The 20,622-nt window shown below is 40.6% G+C and overlaps 1 pseudogene; it reads right to left on the bottom strand.

Annotated features, from left to right (window-relative positions):
- Positions 1–8,941: 8,941 nt before the first annotated feature.
- Positions 8,942–20,291, bottom strand: LOC117708723 (large ribosomal subunit protein eL32 pseudogene; annotated as a pseudogene).
- Between the last annotated feature and the right edge of the window lie 331 nt (positions 20,292–20,622).

The following is a 20,622-nucleotide window of genomic DNA, read 5'->3' as shown; positions in this document are numbered from 1 at the left end:
TGTGGTCACACTTGTGGGGGATTATCTTGACTGATTATTGTTATGAGAGGGTCCAGCCCACAGGGGGCAGCATCATCCCCAGACAGATGGACCTGATCTATATAAGATAGATTTTGATAGGAAAAATATCCTAAAGGTAACATGGAAACATAACAGACCCCCAAATATCAAAGCAATCCTTAGCATAAAGAGTAATGTTGAAGACAGCACTGTCTGACAGCCAATTATACTATAAAGTAATAGTGACAAAACCAGAAATGCAGATGAATGGACTAGAACAGTGGGACCAGAAATAAACCCATGAATTTATAGTTCCTGTTCACAACACACATCTGAAAAAACACAACAAATGCTCCTAGGAAAACTAAATACACACATGCAGAAGAACGAAGCTGGATCCATATCTCTAACATTGAACAACAACAACAACAACAACAAAAAAAAAAGAGTCAAAACAGATCAAATACCTTAATAAAAAATCTGAAATCCTGAAAATTCAAAAGACAGACACTTAACTATAAATGCACAGGCAAGGGCTTTCTGAAAAAAAAAAAAAAAAAAAAAAAAAAAAAAAAAAAAAAAAAAAAAAACAGAATTTCAGGAAATAATCATGATTACATGAAATTAAAAAGCTTCTGCATAGCAGAAGACATAATCAATGGAGTGAAGAACCAACCTACAGAATGGAGAAAAGCCTTGGCAATTATATCCCACCGAGGGATTATTATATGATATCTACACAGAACCAAAAAAGAAAAAGAAAACCTAAAAGCTAAGCACACAATTGCACACACACTTAATTTAAACAACAATAAATGGGCAAATAAGTTGGAGAATTCTCAAAAGAATAAAAAATGGCCAAAAGGCATATGAAGAAATGCTCAACCATCCTTAGTTAATAGGCAATTTTAAAAACAAAACTACATTGAGGAGCTGGAGAGCTGGGTCAGTGGTTAAGGGCACCGGCTGCTTTCAGAGGCCCCGCATCATAGTTCATAACCTTAGCTCCCGACCCAGGGAATTTGACACAGTCTTCTGCCTTTACAAGCAACAGACACACATACATAGTGTACAGATATACATGCAGGCACAACACCAAACACATAAAATAAATAACTTTTTCTAATAAATGACACTGAGATTCCACCTTACCTTTGTCAGAATGGTAATCATTAAGAAAACAACAATGATACCGGTGAGGATGTCAGGGAAAATGACTGCTTATCCACTGCCAGTGGGAAGGTGAGAAGTGGGAGCCAGCATGCAGGTTTCTCGAACAACTAAAGATTGATCTGCCACTCCACCCTGTGTTCCACTCCTGGGCACTTACACAGAGAAGCCAAGTCAACATGTCTCAGAGACACTCACTCATCGGTGTTGACTGCAGTGCTGTGTACTATAACTAAGATATGGAACCAGCCTAAATGCTCAACATGTGAACAATAATAAAAATGAGATATATATTTAAAACTTAGCCACAAAGAAGAACGAAATTATATCATTTTCGAGAAAATGTATAAAACTCAAGGTCATTCTGTTAAGCAAAATAAGCCAGACTCAGAAAGTTAAGTATCATATTTTCTTTCATATGTCAAGTCTAAATTTAACAAGTAAATATACATATTACACGGAATGCATTAAACTTACACGGAAATGCATTTGCACACATGACATGAAAGCTGATCAGGGACTATTTGGAAAAATTAAGATACCAGTAAGAGAGGATAAGAAAAGCAGAGCAGGGTATTGGGAGGCAAACATGAGCAAAATGTATGAAGTATATATGTATAAAAATGTCATAATAAAATTCATTCTGTATGCTACCCAAAAAGCTAACTAAAAAATAAAAGCATTATTAACTTGTTGGAGGCATCCACTGTATAAAGATGTAATTCTGTAATAGCAGCAAATGAAAGGTGTTGTAATAGACTGAAAAAAAGTAGAGATTTTATGTTATTGATAATTGCTATAAATTCAAATTATGTTGTTAAAATGTTATCATGTTGTATGTAAACATCACAGTAACCATAGAGGCAATATCTATATATAATGCCCAAGGGAAATAAAAGTGAAATTTAAAAGTTGCATTTTTTTAAAAGGTAGCCATAAACAAAGAACAAAACAGAAAGAAAGAAAGAAAGAAAGAAAGAAAGAAAGAAAGAAAGAAAGAAAGAAAGAGGGGGAGAGAGAGAGAGAGGGAGGGAGGGAGGGAGGGAGGGAGGGAGGGAGGAAGGAAGGAAGGAAGGAAGGAGCTCAAGCATGTATCAGAGAGTAGGAACCAAGAAATTAGGAGGCAAATAGATAGTCACCAGCAAAATGATAGATTCCAATTGCTTCTTATCGGCTATTAATTTAAGTGTAAATAGTTTCAACTCTTTCATCAAAGATAGAGGTTGGCTGGGTATAATGGCACAAGCCTATAATGCTAACAGAGGCAAGAGGATTGTGAGTTCAAAGCCATCCTGAGCTACACAGCTAGTACCAACCCAGCCTTCACTATGAGATCCTAGCAAAGAAAAAGGGCGTGCAAAAAAGACAGGTTGAACAAGCACAAGCAGAAAAGGATGCTTGTGCAACAACTGGCCATGTAGCTCAGTGGTAAGGCAGTTATCTCATACATTCAAGGCCCCTTGTTCAATCCCTAGCTCCACAAAACACATAAAATTTCTATGCAAAAAATTATCAAAAGATTGTAGAGGTGGCTATACTAATATAAGATAAAATGGAATTTCAAATAAAAACTTTTGCAAAGGATAGCTCATATTAACAAGAGATTCAGTACAGAAAAAGAGATATGGATAGCTGCACCATAAAATAAGAAATGAAAGCTGACAGAACTGAAGAGACCACAGAACTTTGACAGAGTAAGTAGACACTCCACTACTCTCACAAAAGGACACAATAACCAAGGGAAGGAACTAAGCAGAGAATGTAATCCAGGCAGCAGACCAAACAGACACTGCAAGCATGAAAATGCTCTACCCCACCAGCAGTGTGCACACCTCTCCAAATAAAAACCAGGATATTTTCTAGGGCACACAATATTCTAAACCACAGACTAAAGAAAGCTTTAAATTAGTCAATGAACTATGTATGTTGGTCATTGACAGCCACTGGGAGAGAATTAGTTGTCTTTAAGAATGTTATCCTTGATTGTGCTCTTATGCTGGCTTCTAGTCATCTGGGTTTGGGGTTATTACAGATTTAAGTGCTGATTCCTGAGTTTATCTTTGTTATATGATTGATTCTTTGATTTTTTTCCCCCTTGATTTCTGTTTCCTCTCTAGTCTTCTGGCCTGAGTGGCCTGAGGTTCTAGAGACTAGCAAGTCTTAAGGTCCAGTAGAATGTTTCTGCTGGACATTTTGAAACCTGCATGACTTCTGGGATTTTGAGTACCAATATTGCTTCTGGGGTTCCAAGTACAGATATGGCCTCTGTGAAAGCAGAAGTTTTCTGCTGGAGTTATGGGCTAGAATATAGAGTCCAGGGTTGTAGAGGGGGTGCAGGGGTGTATCTGTGACACTGCTTGAAGAACCAGGAACCTGAGGCTGGATAACCCAGAGACCTAGGATAGAACCAAATATAATTGGAAAAAATCAATCAATAAATAAATAAAATAATGCCTAATGACATTCTACTATACTCATAGGTTGGTGTCTAACTCAGTTGTCATCAGAGAAGCTTCATCCAACAACTGATTAAGACAGATGCAGAAACCTACAGTCAAACATTAGGTGGAGCTTGGGGAATTCTATGAAAGAGGGGAAGGAAGGATTGTAGGAGCCAGAAGGGACAAGGACAGCACAAGAAAACCCACAGAAGCAACTGACCTGGGTTCACAGGGATTCACAGAAACTGAGCCACCAACCAGGGAACCTGCATGGGACTGACCTAGGCCCTCTACATACATGTTACAGTTGTATAGCTTTGTCTTACTATGGGACTCCTAACAGTAGGAGTCTCTGACTCTGTTGCCTGCATTTGGGAGCCTTTTCTCCTACTGGGCTGCCTTATCTAGCCTTAATAGAATAGGAGGTATCTAGTCTACCTACAACTTGATAGCCATAGCTCGTTAATACCCATGAGAGCGCTACCCTTTTCTGGAGAGAAACAGAGGTGAAATGGTGAGGCATGGGGTCTGGGAGGGGAGGGGGAAAGGGAAACCACACTCAGAATGTAAAATTAAACAAACAAACAAACAAACAAATAAAGACTGTTGTCACTGGAGTGCCAGCCAACCAAGCTCCAGCAGAAGGCCACACATACATGAATACATGGGTAGCACAGATTGCACTTGATGGGTAAAAAGAAGGAATACAAAGTTGGGCAGGCAGGGAACAGGATGTAGGTCAACCTGGGAAGAGTTAGGGGTGGGGTGAATATAGTCAAAATTCATTGTATGAAATTCTCATAGACGTAATAAAAAGAAAAAGATTGGTAGTATGTACAAACCTCAAGGGCTCAAAACCCAATACTCAAAAGCAGAGGACAGAGGGTAGCAGCTAAGAGTACCTGTTACTCTCGAAGAACACAGGGGCTCAGCTACACACACACACACACACACACACACACACACACACACACACACGGCTCACAACCATCCGTAACTTCAGCTACTGAAAATCTGACTCCATCTTCTGGCCTCCAAGGGCACCTAGGCACACATATACCTACATGCAGGTGAAACACTCATACATGTAATAAAATAAATATGAGAAACTTTTAAACTAGGCATCACAAAAGATAATTGTTTCTGAAGAAAAACTGGAAAAGTCACAAATTTGGAGATAGTAACATGACTCTGGAGAGACAGTTCAAGCAATAAAAGGCCAGTCACATAAATATGAATACCTGACATCAGATCTCAGAACTCACATCTAGAAAATAAAAATAAATGAAAGCATGGTGACACACACTGTGATCCCAGAACTCAGCAGGCTGAGATGGGCAGATCTCTGTAGCTCACTCCCCAGTCATCCTATCCAGATTGGTGCGGTTAGGACCAACGCCAAACAAACGAGTCGGTGTATCTAGTGTTGACTACTATTCTCTCCAAGCAAACGAGTAATTTTTTGTGCTCTTGTCCGGCTCTAGACTAAATATATATCCAACACAGTCTCTTCTCTCATATACATATAGCAGGCAGACAGACAGACAGACAGACAGCGATGGTTGGTTGGTAGGTAGGCAGGTAGGTAGGTAGGTAGGTAGGTAGGTAGGTAAGTATGAAAACTTAGGTAGATATTAACAGAAAAAAAAAAAAAAAACCAAGCCTCAAATGCTATTTTTTAAAGTGACAAAAATCCAAAGACAAGTACCATGAAATGGGAAAATATCAGTGACAACCTCTGCAATAATGCAAAGGACTTGGACTTAAGTCTGAGGAAAGGTATTGATGTTTCCTGAGCACGTGACCGTACTTAGGACTCTCTTAAAGGCTGAAAGCAATACAGTGCTTCCTGGCTGGCTCCGGAACTCGCCTTGTGCTGGGGAAGACATCCCCTGGTTTTCCAGGGCAAAGGCCCAGAGCTGAGAAACAGGAGTCAAGGTGGGAGGAAGCTCTGCCATTGCCACAGACCTTGAGATAACCCTTTGTCTTCCAGACCCCCTGTCCCACATTGGAAACAGCCCTGGCGATCTCAAAGTCTTTACCAGCCCTTCACTGTCCTCAGGCCACTCTCCAGGGCTCACTCCAAGGAAAACTAAAAGAGCAGTTGGTGATCAACATAAAGGCACTGTTATAAAACACATCTGATTGCGCTGGCTGGTCCGCGGACTTGGCCTCCTCTGAAATTGCCGCCTTTGAATGTGCAGGGGGCAATGTTTATCATTCTACAAAGCCCAACACTTCTAATAGAACAGTTTCTGCCTCTTCCAAAATCTGGTGAACTTTAGACGTAAGGGATCCTAATACCTTGCTTCCGAGACTGGAGTCCCCAGGACATGAAGATGCTCAAGGCTTCAGCACACCCCATCCCCTTCCTTTTCAACTCTGTGGCAGAATTCCCAGTGAAGTTTGGACGGTGTGCGTAGTTGGATATGCATTCTTCCCTGGAGTTTTAAGATGTAATTCGATGAGACATCCCCTTTCCTCCAGGGGGCGCTGAAAGGTACATGGAATATGCTAACTTTGCCCCTTCAACAGACCATCAGGTCTTGGAACTATCATTTCTGCAGAATAGAAAGAACCAGTGTTGAGTCTTGCGACAGAGCAAGCGATCCCTGCTGTCCCCCAGAACCAATACTCCAGATACTAGTGCCCCGTGAGCACAGTCTCATCAGCCATTAAAGGCGCTGGCCTGCTCGCAGTGCGGAGGCCACAGACTCTGTCTTCCACATCATAGATGTCTGTGTCTGTCTCTGCTTCCCACTCGGAGCTGCTCCTTCCATTAATACAGGAGCTGACAGATTGGTTGAGAATCTGCAACTAATATTTTGAGGCCGTAAGAGATGATTGTGCTGTCTCTAATTACAGAGTTGATCATTTTAGCTGATTATGATGGATGACTTTTGACGGTGGTCAAAGCCTCCTGTATATTTTAGGTGGAATGCTCTCTTTTGACATTTACTTTACAGAGACATATGTGCATCCTATTTTAATTAATGAAAGAAATGATTCATTCACAAGTGAAAGATTTAATTAAATAAAGGGTCAGTGTGGGTCAGCCATGAATTGCAAAATACCTTAGATGCTCATTGTATAGTCCCCGGCATCACTGCATGCTGTCTGGACTGTGCATAGCAATAAAGATACCCCTTGCAAAGGAACAGACTGAGTTTCATTCATTCACTCAAAAAATATTAATTGGGCCCCTGCTGTGTTTGAGGCACTCTGCTGGGCCCTGGGGAGGCAATGGACAGACAGAACTGGCTGCCTTTGGTATGGCACTTATAAGGGGGAAAAAAATGAAGGACAGGAAAATAGGACCTAATTATTACTGATTATAGCAAGTTTTGGGAAGGAAAAAAAAAATTAGAACATTTCCTGTCAGTGCTTAGGAATGGTTACTTTAAAAGCTTAGTACCTATCTTTACGATATTATACTTGTTTAATTTGGGAATATATATCAAAAGCCTGTCTGGTTCACATCCAGTGGCTAAAATATTTTATTCTAAAAGTAGCAGTCATCTAAATGAAGTGACTCAGGAAATATCAGAGACTACAATTGCTTTGTGCATTAGCTTCTTCCTTTGAGTTGACCAAACGTATGCTTTCAAGCCAGGAAAAAGCAAGGCTTCTCAGCTACCTCACCTTTTGCCTTAGCACAGTCTGTATTGCTGACCTGGGGATGTAGCAGAAGTATCACATGGTTGTCAGCCAGTACCTGGATGGCCCAGGGGCACAGCAATACCCCATTGATGTTGACAGTTCACATTCTTATTACATGGTTGCTACAAGTAGTTACCTTCACTCTCTTCTGTAAGTAGCCTCATGCTACATTTTTCTAGTTGTTTTTATTCTTTTATTATTCCATTATATGATGATGGAGGTTCTAACTTTATTGCTACTAGACCCAGCCAATGTAGACTAACACTCAGTAATTGGTAAGTGGACAGTTGGGGTTCATGCTTCCTGATTTAGGAACCTAACAGCAAACAAGTCCCTCAAAACTTGCCAAGACAGGTGAAATAAAACCTAAGTTGTCAAACCTATATTGCCTGTCATGGCAAACTACTTGCCTTGCGCTCTGCCCGCCACTCACATCTCAGCTCTTACTACTTCGCTCACATATGTACCTTGAGCCACAAGCCTTGCTTGGGGTGTTCATGGCTTCCAGATGTTCTGCTCCAAGATCTTCTCTTCAAAGGGACCTTTTCTAATATCCTAAGCTCTTGTTCTCTATCTCCCTTACCTTAATATAATGTTTCATTTTACATTTAAAATGTTTACTTATTGATTATTTTAGGTAGATGTGTGTGTGCCTAAGTGTAGGTATGTGTACACTATGTGTACACAGGGGTCCTAAGAGACCAGGAGAGGGCGTTAGATCCTCTGAAACTGGAGATGCAGACAGTTGTGAACTGTCCAGTGTGGGTGCTGAGAACTAGGTCTGCTGCAAGAGTCGCAAGCACTCAGCCACTAAGTCATCTCTCCAGACCCATTTCCTCTTTTCTTATAGTGGTATCGTTAATGAAAATTAAAAATTTCTATGTTTACAATAAATTTATATACATTTATATGTATATTTCCCCTACTCATCGTGTTTAAATTGTTGAAGGCAGAAGACCTGTCTGTCCCTGCACCACCATGCCATTGAATGAATCAAGAAAGTAGAAGGTCTGGTTTTCATTTTTCTGGCAAAGTAGCATAAAAACTATCCAAGTCATTTGCTTAGTTTACCAAGTAGGGTAGACTCCAAAACATGAGAATTTGCCTGAGGATTTTTTTTTTCCCACTTGTAGCACTGGTTAACTTCAGAATGACAGGAAAGAGGAAAATAATGGTTTTCAGTCCCATAGAAGATAGAAACGCAGCCAGTAGGCGCCTCCCATCCTCCAAACTTGACTAGATCTCTCTTACAGTTTCTTACCACAGATCTGGCCTTTGGCAGCTCACTACCCCTGTGATTAAAAGAGAGTTGTCGAGTTTGTTGCAGAGCATTTGCCTGAGGATCGAGCCCTGGGTTCAATCCCTTGCACGATGAGAAGAAAACTAGCTGTGAGGCTAGGCCTGTTCTCAAAGCCAACAAACACAGGATCTCTAAAGCATTCTCGTGATCTGACGAAAAGCACACTGATAGGGAAACTTGGATGTTTCCTTTGGCGGCCTCCACTGACTGAGAACCAGAAAACTGAAAAGACAGATGCCTTTATTTGCCTCAGATGTCTTGGTGATAGAGAGGCAGATCGAGAGCTGTGCTCCAAGATACTGGCTGAGAAACAATGGCAGCGACTGAGGCTAGCGGGGTTGGAAGCGAGGTGGGATGAACAGGTTCTCCTTCATGCCAACGTGAGCCGTCGGAGCCTTGGTATACAGTGACCGTGCTGTTGCTTGGGGTGAGGCCTCCTGTGGGTGTTCAGGGCACTTTGTCCCGGAAGTCTGTCCAAAAAGTCAAACAATGCCGGCTGTTCTTGGCAAGGCCTAGTCTGACTTACTCAAATCACTGTTTAAGGAGAGGTGCTTTAGGGTTACAGAACTGGCTCCATTTCTACCATGACCACATCGGTGCTGGTTTCCGCTGAGCAAAACCAAAATTCTAAAAAAAAAAAAAAAAAAAAAAAAGTCTGCACCAAATTGTATGTGGCTTTTGTTTTATAAACTTTTTTTTTTTTTTTTTTTTTTTTTTTATTTTATTTTTTTTTTTTTTTTTTTTTTTTGGTCTGTGGAAACTGCAATAAAGACCAATACCATATCCAGTTGCTTTCCAGAGAGCAAAGTCAACTTGGGAGACCTATCTTCTTGGCACAGGGTGTGACTATGGGCAAGGACAGAGCGGTGGGTACTTGGTATTTCATCTTGGAATCACTAACTACCTTAGGCTTCAACAGAGAGATACTTGTAGTCAAAAAAGTGTTCTTGGAGAAGGAAGGGGTCTGCTAGGCAAGGGAGAAATTTCCCAGGTGAGAAAATGTCACGCATGCTGGGCCCAGGCACCCGTAGACAGTGGGAACTCTTCCCGAGAGCTTTGCTGTGCTCAGCTGCCTAAACCCTTCCCTGAAGCTCACTATCCGTCTTCACTTCCAACATGAACCCATTTAAGTAAGGCAAATGGATGAACACTTGCAACAGCAGGAAGCTACTTCCCTTCAAACACACAGACTGGGGTGACAGCATTAACAGATTGAACACATTCTACAAAAAAATAGAGTCAAACTTTCATCATTTACACATAAAAGATCCCAAGAGTGAGTTGCGTGCCAGGGCTCTTTCCCTTGTGTGGAAGAAAACATGGCCCTCTTTGTCTATGAGGAGGCACTCACCTGCAACCAGTCACAGATAGACAACTCATGGCCTGTGTGACATATTATTTACTCTCAGCCAGACTGCCACTGTCAAATTTGACTTTTGTCATTCGCTAACTGCTCCTTAAATTCTGCATCCTTTTTTATTGGTGGGAGGCAGGGTAGGGGAGACTAGGGTTACCTAACACCGTAGTTATGAAAATTAAATTAGGTAATACACAAAAGCACTTGCACACTGATCTATGCTAAACTCTCTATAATGGTACCTGTTGAAATTATATCATCACAACCATAATCATCTGACACTATTATTATTATTATTATTATTATTATTATTATTATTATTATTATAGTATTTGTGGCTAATGATTCTCTTTTTAGTTACAATAATTTTTTTTATTTTCTGAAATTACAGTTATATCATTTCTGCTGTTCCCTTTCTTCCCTTCCAGTTTCTCCCATGCACCTACTTTGCTCTCTTTCTCTCAAATTCATAGCCTCTTTTTCTTTAGTTATTCTTACATATGTACACACAGAGACACATGTATAAGCACATACATACATATACACACATACACACACACACATATATTCCTAAATATATAAATAAAGCCTTCTCGATCTGTATAGCGTTCCCTATATGTGTGATCTCAGAACAGAACATTTAGTGTTGGGTGACCAGCCCGGCAGAAGGTGAGGGTCTTATCTGTGGGGAAGACCACTCCTCCGGCCCTCAGCATCCCCAGGTGCCCCTAGTTCCTTCTACTTCTACATTAGCATCTCTAGTGGTGTCTTTGCTGTTTGAGTCTTGTCTCAGGAGTCATATTGTTAAGACTTTGTCATTGTAGCTTCTCTAACTATAGAGAAACAGTCTCACAGCAACCTTCCTGTTCCTTCAGCTCTTACAATCTTTTCCGATCTCTCTTCTGCAATGCTTTCTGAGCCTTATGTGCAGGAACTATGTTGTAGGTGAATCAGTTGGGATCGGACACCACAACATTTCCTGTTCTCTGCATTTTGATCTGTTGTGGCTTTCTATAATGGTCTCTGTTGCAAAGGGAAGTCTCTTTGATAAGGAAAGAGAACTAGACTTATCTGTGCCTCTAAGGATACAGATTTAGAATGTAGTTAGAATTATGCTGATTAAAGTGTTGGCTGTAGGTTATCCTCCAAGATTCATGACTTCACCAGCTAAAAAATGGCAGCAACCTAAATGCCCTTCAACTAATGAATGGATAATGAAAATATATACAGTATGGAATACTATAAAGAAAAAACATGAAATTTGCTGTTATGTGGGTGAAACTAGAAGAGATCACATTGAATGAGGCATACGGTCAGACTATCTTCACCCACCAGCTCCCAATAAAGACACAGAGACTTATTATTTATAAATGCTTAGGCCTTCAGCTAGGCTTGTTCCCTAAAGCTCATATAACTTAATTCACCTCATCTATACTGGTCCATGTTTTCCACGGGACCCATTAGCTCCAACTCAATCCCAATGTGTCTGACTTCCTCTGTGTCTGCCTAGTGCATGTTACACCTATCTCTGCCCAGATGCACCGGTGTTACCCAAGATTCTCAAACATTACAGGATATTGCTATTGCTTTGGTCTCCTCCCAGAAGTGGAAGGTAAGTCCCTATTGCAGAAGACATCATGCATGCACCCATGACAAAGGAACCAGAGAACCTGAGCTGGATCTTACCTGAAGCCTTCTCCCTGGGGATTAACTTTCATGATGATATAAGGTGCCATGAAATATTCCAAGGAAGGAATCAACAGTCCTACCGAGCTATAACACGTATGAACCACATCGATGACCAGCATGCCATAATAACCCTAAGGGTGCAGGAATGGTACACATATATTGGCGCAATCAACAGCTCCCTAAGTTGGACCTGAGTACCACTCATCAAGAATGAAACTATGCATGGTACTGAAAATGTAGCTAACTATCCAGGTATAGTCAAGACATACTAATAATTCTAAGCAATCTCTTCCTATTTTTTCTTTAAGTTCCCTGCCTTTGTACTGACTAATACCATGTATATTAAAACATAAAGCACAGGACTGGAGAGATGGCTCAATGGTTAAGAGCACTTGTTGCTCTTAAAAAGGATGTAGGTTGAATTCTCCACACCTACATGGTAACTCACAACCATCTGTAACTTTAGTTCCAGGGTATCTGATGCCCACTTCTCTCATTCACAGATACAAAGCATGCATGTGGTGTACAAACACATATAGAAACATACTCATACACACAAAATTAGAATTGAAAGCAAAACAAACAAAAGTATATAACCATGCCCATAAAGTTAATTTCCTTGAAAAACAATATTGCAGATGATGCTATAGAGCGCTTGAGGTGTTTTCTTTGGAAAATTCAGATGGACGGAGAGCATTTGAGTTCATCTGCTTGTCTACCTGCACTAGATCAGCTTGCTTGGCAGCTTCTTCACTTCTCTCTCCAAATTCTAATACCTTGAACTGCTCAAAAGGTATTTGTTGTAGGTTTGCACGGCTCAGAGAGTGAAGGTGCCTGACACACAAGCTTTGTGACCCACTTCAATTTCCCAAACCCATATAAAGATACAAAGAGAAAACAAATTCCACAGTGTTATTCTCTGAAATTCACACATGCACCTTGGCACCCATCTCCCTCAATGTACATACACAGTAATAATTCATATATAGGTATTTAAATGTGTATGTTATAGGTACATATCTATAAACATGGGGAAAATACTGCCTGAATCAAATTATTCTTTCATCTAACACTTTTCTAACAAAGCAATTTTCCTGATATGATTAAAAGTGCTAAGATAGAAGTGACTGTGGACAAGGGAACTCTTCATTCTTGTATTTCACTCTGCCCGGTGGCCTATGTTAAACACATCTCACTCAGAAGAAGATATGTGGCTGTACAGAGCATTCTCAGATGTGTCGTTTGAAATACTGACTCATTATTTTAATTGCACCTTTCTGAAATTAGGGTCAGAATTTCTTTCCCTAACATCATTCTTTTCATCTATTTTAGGAAAGAGCTGTCACTGTCTCATGTCCCGACTAATTGGATAAGTGATTTCTTCTGACCTTGAAACAATTAAGTGGAAAGGATACCCAGTGACTATAAATTGATAGCCTTCAGCTTTTCAAACTGCAGTGTATAACACGAAATTCATTTGAACAGTGTTTTGAGTTCCAGCATCCTCTTCTGAAAGGGTATACATGAGTCAGCAAAAGATGCGGCATTAGCAGTGGAGACATCTAAATACAGCTCATGCTAAGTGAAGGTTTTCCAGTGGGCTACGTGGAGAGAATGGTGTGTTCAAAGACGAAGGTGGCATCTGTTGTAATTCTCATCTTGGAAATATGAGAAGAAACTGAGCAATAGAGTAAGTAGCCACCTTAGTGCTAGAGTCAGGGAAAGGCTGTTGAGTTGAGGGACGTCCTGCATTCCCTTGGTTTGATAGTGCAGGGGCAATAGATTGAATGTCTGTGTCCCTGACCCCATAGGTGTTTTTATATACTGAAAAACATGAGTCCAAAGTGACGACATTAAGAGGTGGGACATTTGAGAGGTGATTGGGTCATTGAGGGTGGAGCCTTCATGGATAAGATTAGTTTCTTTGTAGCTAAGACCCAAAGAGATCCTGCACCTCCTCCTCCATGTGAGATGCAGGGAGTACGGAAGGAATGAGTGGGTCCCTAGCAAACAATAAACCTGCTAGCACTTTGATCTTGAAATCCCTGCCTCATAATTGTGAAAATAGATGTAAAATATGTCTTTTTTTTTTTTTCATTTAAGATGCTCAGTACATGGTATTTTGCTATAGCAGCCCAAATTGACTTGGACAGCAAAGATTGGATATTTCCCATGAACAGACACAGGTACTGCTGATAAGAAAGTTGACCTGTAGACTTCAAGTTGTATCAAATTAAATTCAGTGGGTAAGGGGACTCCACAGTTCAAGCTCATGGTAAGCCAGGTCCTGTGTGACAGAGACTAGTCAAATTAAAGGGAAATGTGTCCTAACAATGCAAGTGAGAGGTCCAAAGGGAATTCACCAGAAAATCCCTGGGATGCACTCCTCTAGAGAGGGGGAATTTTTTAAAAAAAGAAGAAGAAGAAAAAGAGGTGCTGGAGAGATGGCTCAGTGGTTAAGAGCACTGACTGCTCTTCCAGAGGTCCTGAGTTCAATTCCCAGAAACCACATGGTGGTTCACAACCATCTGTAATGGGATCTGATGCCCTCTTCTGGTGTGTCTGAAGACAGCTACAGTATGCTCACATATATAAAATAAATCTTAAGAAATAAATAAAGGAAGGAAGGAAGGGAGGGAGGGAGGGAGGGAGGGAGGGAGAGAGAGAGAGAGAGAGAGAGAGAGAGAGAGAGAGAGAGAGAGAAAAGAGAAAGACTGGGTTAATTTTCTTGCACCTTATCTCTCCTCCCTCCATTGCTCAGACACGGAAAGAGACATAATCTGGATAGGAAGATTAAAATAATGGAAGATCCAGGGAAAAGATCCATGAAATTGAAATTTCTTCATAGCCTCGCCCCTCATAGTCTCTCTCATTTTCCATAACATCCAGATATTCCAAATTTGCTCCCAACATATAGCTTCTGTGCCTGACATTCCCTCTATTTGAAATATTCTGTCACTCTAGAGTACCATGAGTGATTGGTCTATTTCATTTTCTAGTAAAAAAAAAAAATGTTCTTATTTCTAGTTATTCTGGTTTCTATGTGAGGAAAGGACAATAGGAAAGACAGGCACACCAGAGGCTGGGCTTAGTCTCTAGTCCCTATGAGGCTCAATAATGCATGGGACCAAGGTGACAAAAGAGAAAAGAGGACATATTCAGAAGTATTGGAAGTATGAGAATATATTTGAAGCTGGTATGCATAGGACTTAATGGATGTGTCCAAGAAAAAGCAGTCTTCTTTGCCCACAAAGTTTGTGATCTGGTCAGTTCTCCCAAGTGAATGAATTCATTATTAAGTTGAATATGCGGGGAGGTGAAAAGCCTTCGAGCACTAAGGTCAGATTTACATTTCAAGAATATTCTGTTGCAGCACACTAATGTACAGGATGGGCATGGAGACCAAAAGCCACCAGACAAGTTAGAAGGCTACTGCAATAGTCCAGAGGAAAGACGCTAAGCCTCTGAATACTAGTCATAAGGTGACCTTTGAATGCTGAGATGGATACACAGGTGTGTTGTCCAGATTACACTCCAACATAAGGCTCTTGCTTTAGTTAACAGTCATGGTGCTTACAGATATCCTCCAGGGTCAAACCTGTTATGGGCAATATTTAAAATGGCATGACCCAATCTTGTTTGTTGTTACAAGTGATGCCATCTTTCTGACTAGGCAAGGCCTGAGGCCATGAGCGGTGGCGGGAGCACGCCTGCTTGGCTCAGGCCGCTGGCTCAGGCTGGCCAGAAGGATCGGCCCTGACACCCACGAGTCGCCAGCATGGGAGATGGCTATGCCAATCTACCACGCTGTCTCCACAAGGCTGAGCTGAGCCCAGACCATCCCATCATCCATGCAATAACCAGTAGAAATGAGACTCTAATGCTTAAAGATTATGCAAAGGCTTTATATGTTTAGTAATGTTCAATTAACAAGATGACCACACAAGTAGAGGTGTTACCCAATTAACTAAACTAGATATAAGTTGTTACCCAGGACGGTCCTAGACCCATGGTTCTCCATGACTCCTACATCTCTCCTCTCCTCCTAGCTCCTCCTCTTCCTCTCCTTACTCCTCCCACATTAGCTCCTCCCAAATTTCCAAGTTTCTTGTAAACAGTAGTGGGAGAAATATTCTACTACACAGACCTTCTGGATTTGCCTCAGCTGCAAAAAGCCCCAGGTCCAAGGTCATATTCTTTCCTTGGGCAGCCTATATGCAGGACATGATATCATTGATACTAAGTGGCTTAGGATCACAACCTGTGCTTCAACCAGCCAGGTTCAACCACTCACCCTCCATAAGTCTATTAAAAGAGCCAAAACAGTAGTGAAAAGCAGGAAGAAAAAAAATGTATTCACTGTGCTCACATTGGAAAGAAAGACCCAGTGACCCATCCCCCCATCCAGGCCCATCTTTGGGGTTCTGACATGAAGTAAGGTTTAAATATAAGGGCAAAGATGTGAATAACTAAGTAGTCTAGTCAAGGTGTTGTCCTGTCCACCAATGTCTCAGCTCCAAGTCTCGCTGACAATCTGACAAATTGTAAATCTCCAGGAAACGAGGTCCTCCTCTCGAATTTCAAGACTTCAATCTATTTTTGTCCCAGTGGGAGATTCCTAGAAAAATTCTAAATTTGTTGGGTTCATTGTTGCAATCTTCTGATAGCCAAAGAGAGGGTGACAAGTGTCTCTTTAGAAAACATTTCTTCCTTCCAGGCAGGCCATTTACCCCCAGGTTATAAAGGCCTACCTCTTTTGCCTCACTTTGGAGTAGAGTTGACATGTATGTACCTTCCACAACTTTGTATGGAGGAACTGAAGATCTCTCAAGTTTCCTCCAAACTTTAGAGGACAGTGAATCTCACATATTTAGAAAATAGTCAAATCATCTGTTTCTTTTATCTGTCACTTACAAAAAAAGAAAATAAATAAATGCTATAAAATCGATAGCTTTCTCAAGTAACAGCTTTTGTAACTGATTACAAAATACAAAGGGAAAATAAAACCAATCTCAAACTTAGAAATAACTAGAAATAAACTTAACAAGAAATAGAAAAGACCTGCATAGTTGAAGAAAACTTAAAAATCTAAAAACTCAAATATAGCACTGAAATAATAATACTCTATTAGAAGATTAAATAAAATATGGATTATTTCTCAACTTAATTAACTATTTAATAAGGTTACAGAGAAAAAATACAAATTTTTAACCTAATATATGCTTAAATACCCAGAAAGATAATCATTCTCATTTAATTTTGATGAAAAAAGAAGCTGATAAGATTATTCTGTGTGGCTAGAAAGATGTCCCAGTAGTTAAAAGCTAGTTGCTCAATCACAAGGACTGGAGTTTGGATTCCAGTAACATGTTGAGCAGCTCACAAATACGTGTAACTCCAGCCCCAGGAAAATGTTATCTTCTGCTCTCCACAGGTTCCCACACCCATATCCAGATAAACATAACACACACATATACACACACACACACACACACACACACATGTGCGTACATGTAAAATAAACTACATCTTAAAAAATTATCCTAGAGCCAGGCAGTGGTGGTGCACACCTTTAATCCCAGCACTTGGGAGGCAGAGGCAGGCGGATTTCTGAGTTCAAGGCCAGCCTGGTCTACAGAGTGAGTTCCAGGACAGCCAGGGCTACACAGAGAAACCCTATCTTGAGAAACCAAAAAAAAAAAAAAAAAAAAAAAAAAAAAAAAAATCCTAGAAAGCAATTTAACTATATAAATCTAGAACTAGTTTAAATGCTCATATATATTTTGAAAAAGAATTTTACTTTTAAATTTTTATCTAAAGAAATGATCAGTGAGCCAGCAAGATGATTAAGTATTGCCACAAAAGCCTAATGACCTGAGTTCAATACCTGAGACTCATGTTTAAAAAAAAGAGCCATATGTGGCAGCACACATCTGTAAGATGGGAGTCAGAGACAAGTGGACCACCTGGTAACTTGAGGGCCATCCAGTTAGTCTGTATGATTTAAAACAAAAACAAAACAGAGAGACCCTTCCACCAAAAAACAAAAACAAGATGGAAATACAGATCCTAAAAGTTCTACTCAGAATTTCCTATGGGCTCCATGGTGTGTATGTACCCACCCTCATGTACACTAGTAATAACAGTGTCAGCAACAATAACAAAGCATATTCATCAAGGAATTCTCAAAGATATGGAGGAAAGTTGAGCTGGATCAGTGGTAAAGCATTTGCCTAGTATGCACTGAGTCCCTGGATCTGGCTCCCTTCGTAACAAGAAAATGTCTAAGATATTGGAAGCTTAATATAAGTGTTAAAATAGAATATTTCAGTCGTTTATATGAGACACATGTATGCATATGTAAATATGTATAGAGACAGCTATGTCTACATATTTAAGTTTCTATATATAGAAAGAAATCAGAAGGTCAATTAATCTTAAGTGATGAAATCATCAATATTTTTTAGTTTTTGTCTTTATTTTTGTGTATGTTTTAATTTTACCATGAAGATATTCATTCACTACAGAATATCATTTCAAAAGAAGAGGTACTTGGCTTCTTCTAGCTTTCCTTTGAAATTTTTATGGCTGTTATTCAATGGAATGAATCAGGCACTGTCACTGTCTGACAACTTGATCAGAGTCATAGTTTCATTAAGGACCAACAGAAAATGGACTGGAAAGACAGGTGGGCCAGGCAACATGTAGCTCTGAGGAGCACACAGGGAGCTTGGACTTAGTTTTTGAAGTGATTGCCCTGAAGAAAAGCTTGGGGTATAGGAAATGCCTGGAAGATAGGAGAGGGTAACCTTTGCTTCTTTGCTTCTACCCTTCTTCCAGTGTTGCTGTTGGAGAAGATTCCTAAGTACTGCTTCACAATTCATAACACTGGGCTCCTGCTTCAAAATTATAAAGACTAAACCAATGGGCATGCTCTCCTTACTGTCAAAGTGGATAGGAGCTATCTGCATCTGAGTCCTGTGAGACAAAAAGACCATGAAACTTCTGCCAGTAAGAAGTCAAATGTGGCTGGAAGTAGTTAGACTGGATTTTTAGAAGTGTGTGTGTGTGTGTGCATACACATGAGTGTCTGCATGTATGTAGATGCAGCACATGCATGCAGAAACCCACAGACATCAGAAGAGGGTGCTAGATTCCCTACAACCAGAATCACATGCAGTTATGGAATGCTGGGAACTGAACCCAGGTCGTCTGTAAGAACTGCAAACTCTCTTAACCACTGAACCATCTCTCTAACCCCATAATAACCCCATAAGTGGGTTTTTTTAAAAAAACTTAGATGGACTATAAAAGGTTGTAAGAAGTCTTTTTGTTCCTATCCCTTCTGTAGACAGGAAAGTCCTTGACACTGTGCATGATGAAGCCACCCAGATTCTGGGATGTGTTATATTTTCATTGTGGTCTTCCACCATGTACTCTCCCTGATTTATTCTGATGATGAATTGTGGTGCCATCTATTGAATTACCAAAGCACAGAAAGTAATAGTCATTCCAAACACCTCTTTCTCTCACTAACAGCATCTCATTGGCTAGGAAGTTCTTAAAGAGACATAAAGAGAATCTCCAAAGTCACATTACTTAAAATACCTGAAAAGATGCATTTTTTTCTTATTTTCCTCATTTGATGTGATAAATAAGAAGGGGCAGGGGTGCAGGGAAAATCAGGGATACAGGGGAGGGCAGAGGTGCAGGGGAGGGCAGGGGTGCAGGGAAGGGCCAGGGTGCAGGGAAGGGCAGGTTGCAGGGGATATCTGAGAATGAGTATAGAGACACACGGGTATAAGAATGTTTTCTATTTCATTCACAGACCCTTATTTTGTATGCTGAACTAAGAGAAAGAGCGAGAGGGGAGAAGGGAGGGAGAGAAAAAGAGAGAGACCACAGTGCTGGGGAGAACAGCCTTGACTAAGTGTGCTTGAGCCCTGTGAGACAGGCCCAAGTGTGGGAACTGAGTTTCCTTCCCGAAGACTAAGTCCTCAATTGTCTAGTGACCAAGAATTCAGCCTCACTCATGATGTAGTAGAACTTCAAGAACATTAATGAGTTAATCTGCCTTATTGGTTTTGGGCAAATAAAGGTACATTTTGTTTAATGAACAAATTGCATTTGACTTCCACCTTTTCTCCATATAAGTGCCCTATTCAAATTTATCTCTCCGTTTGTTGTTGTTGTTGTTGTTTTGTTGCTGTTGTTGTTTTAGCAGTTTTTGTGGTTTTATTTAAACACAAAACATGCACGCGAGACATGTATTCATTTTCTTCGCTGCATAGCCTGGCATTGGGATTGGTGACGCTGATGACCAGCTGCGCTGCTCTTTCTACAATGGCTTTCCGGTTCTTAGAGGGCACATTGTGAGCAGTCTCAGCACAGTAGATTAGTTGCATATCCACAGCACTTCCGGTTCCTTGACATTGTAGACCAGAAACTTCCGGAAGCCGCTAGGCAGCATGTGCTTGGTTTTTTTGTTTCTCTCATAACCAATGTTGGGCATCAGGATCTGGCCCTTGAATTTTCCCTGCACCCTGTTGTCGATGCCTCTGGGTTTCTGCCAGTTTTGTTTAATTTTCACCTATCGTTCTGACTGGTGCCTGATGTACTTTTTGGTCCTCTTTTTGATGATTTTGGGCTTCACCAGAGGCCGGAGAGCAGCCATGATGCTACAAAACAGATGGCAGCTACCTTGCAGGCAGCACAGAGGAAAAAAGAAAGGGCAGCGGCACACAAGGTATGATGGCACTTACATCTCCATTTTCAAACAAAGAAATCGAATCATCTTCCAACACATAGGTGAAAAAAACACATCTTACATTCTAAGATCATTTAAGGTTCTTCAAGTTAAAAAACAATTCTGATTGAGAACCCTCAAATGAAATCCAACTGGTTAACAGATATTTTTGGAAGCCAACTGATGAGACATCTTACCAGATAAAGGCACTTGCTGCCAAGGTTGAGGACCTACGTTTCATCCATGGAACCCACACTGT

This window comes from Arvicanthis niloticus, chromosome 5 (assembly GCF_011762505.2).
Source record: "Arvicanthis niloticus isolate mArvNil1 chromosome 5, mArvNil1.pat.X, whole genome shotgun sequence".
In the NCBI taxonomy this organism is placed as follows: Eukaryota; Metazoa; Chordata; class Mammalia; order Rodentia; family Muridae; genus Arvicanthis; species Arvicanthis niloticus.
The sequence above is the reverse complement of the archived record's forward strand: the minus strand, read 5'-3'. Positions and strand labels throughout refer to the sequence as shown.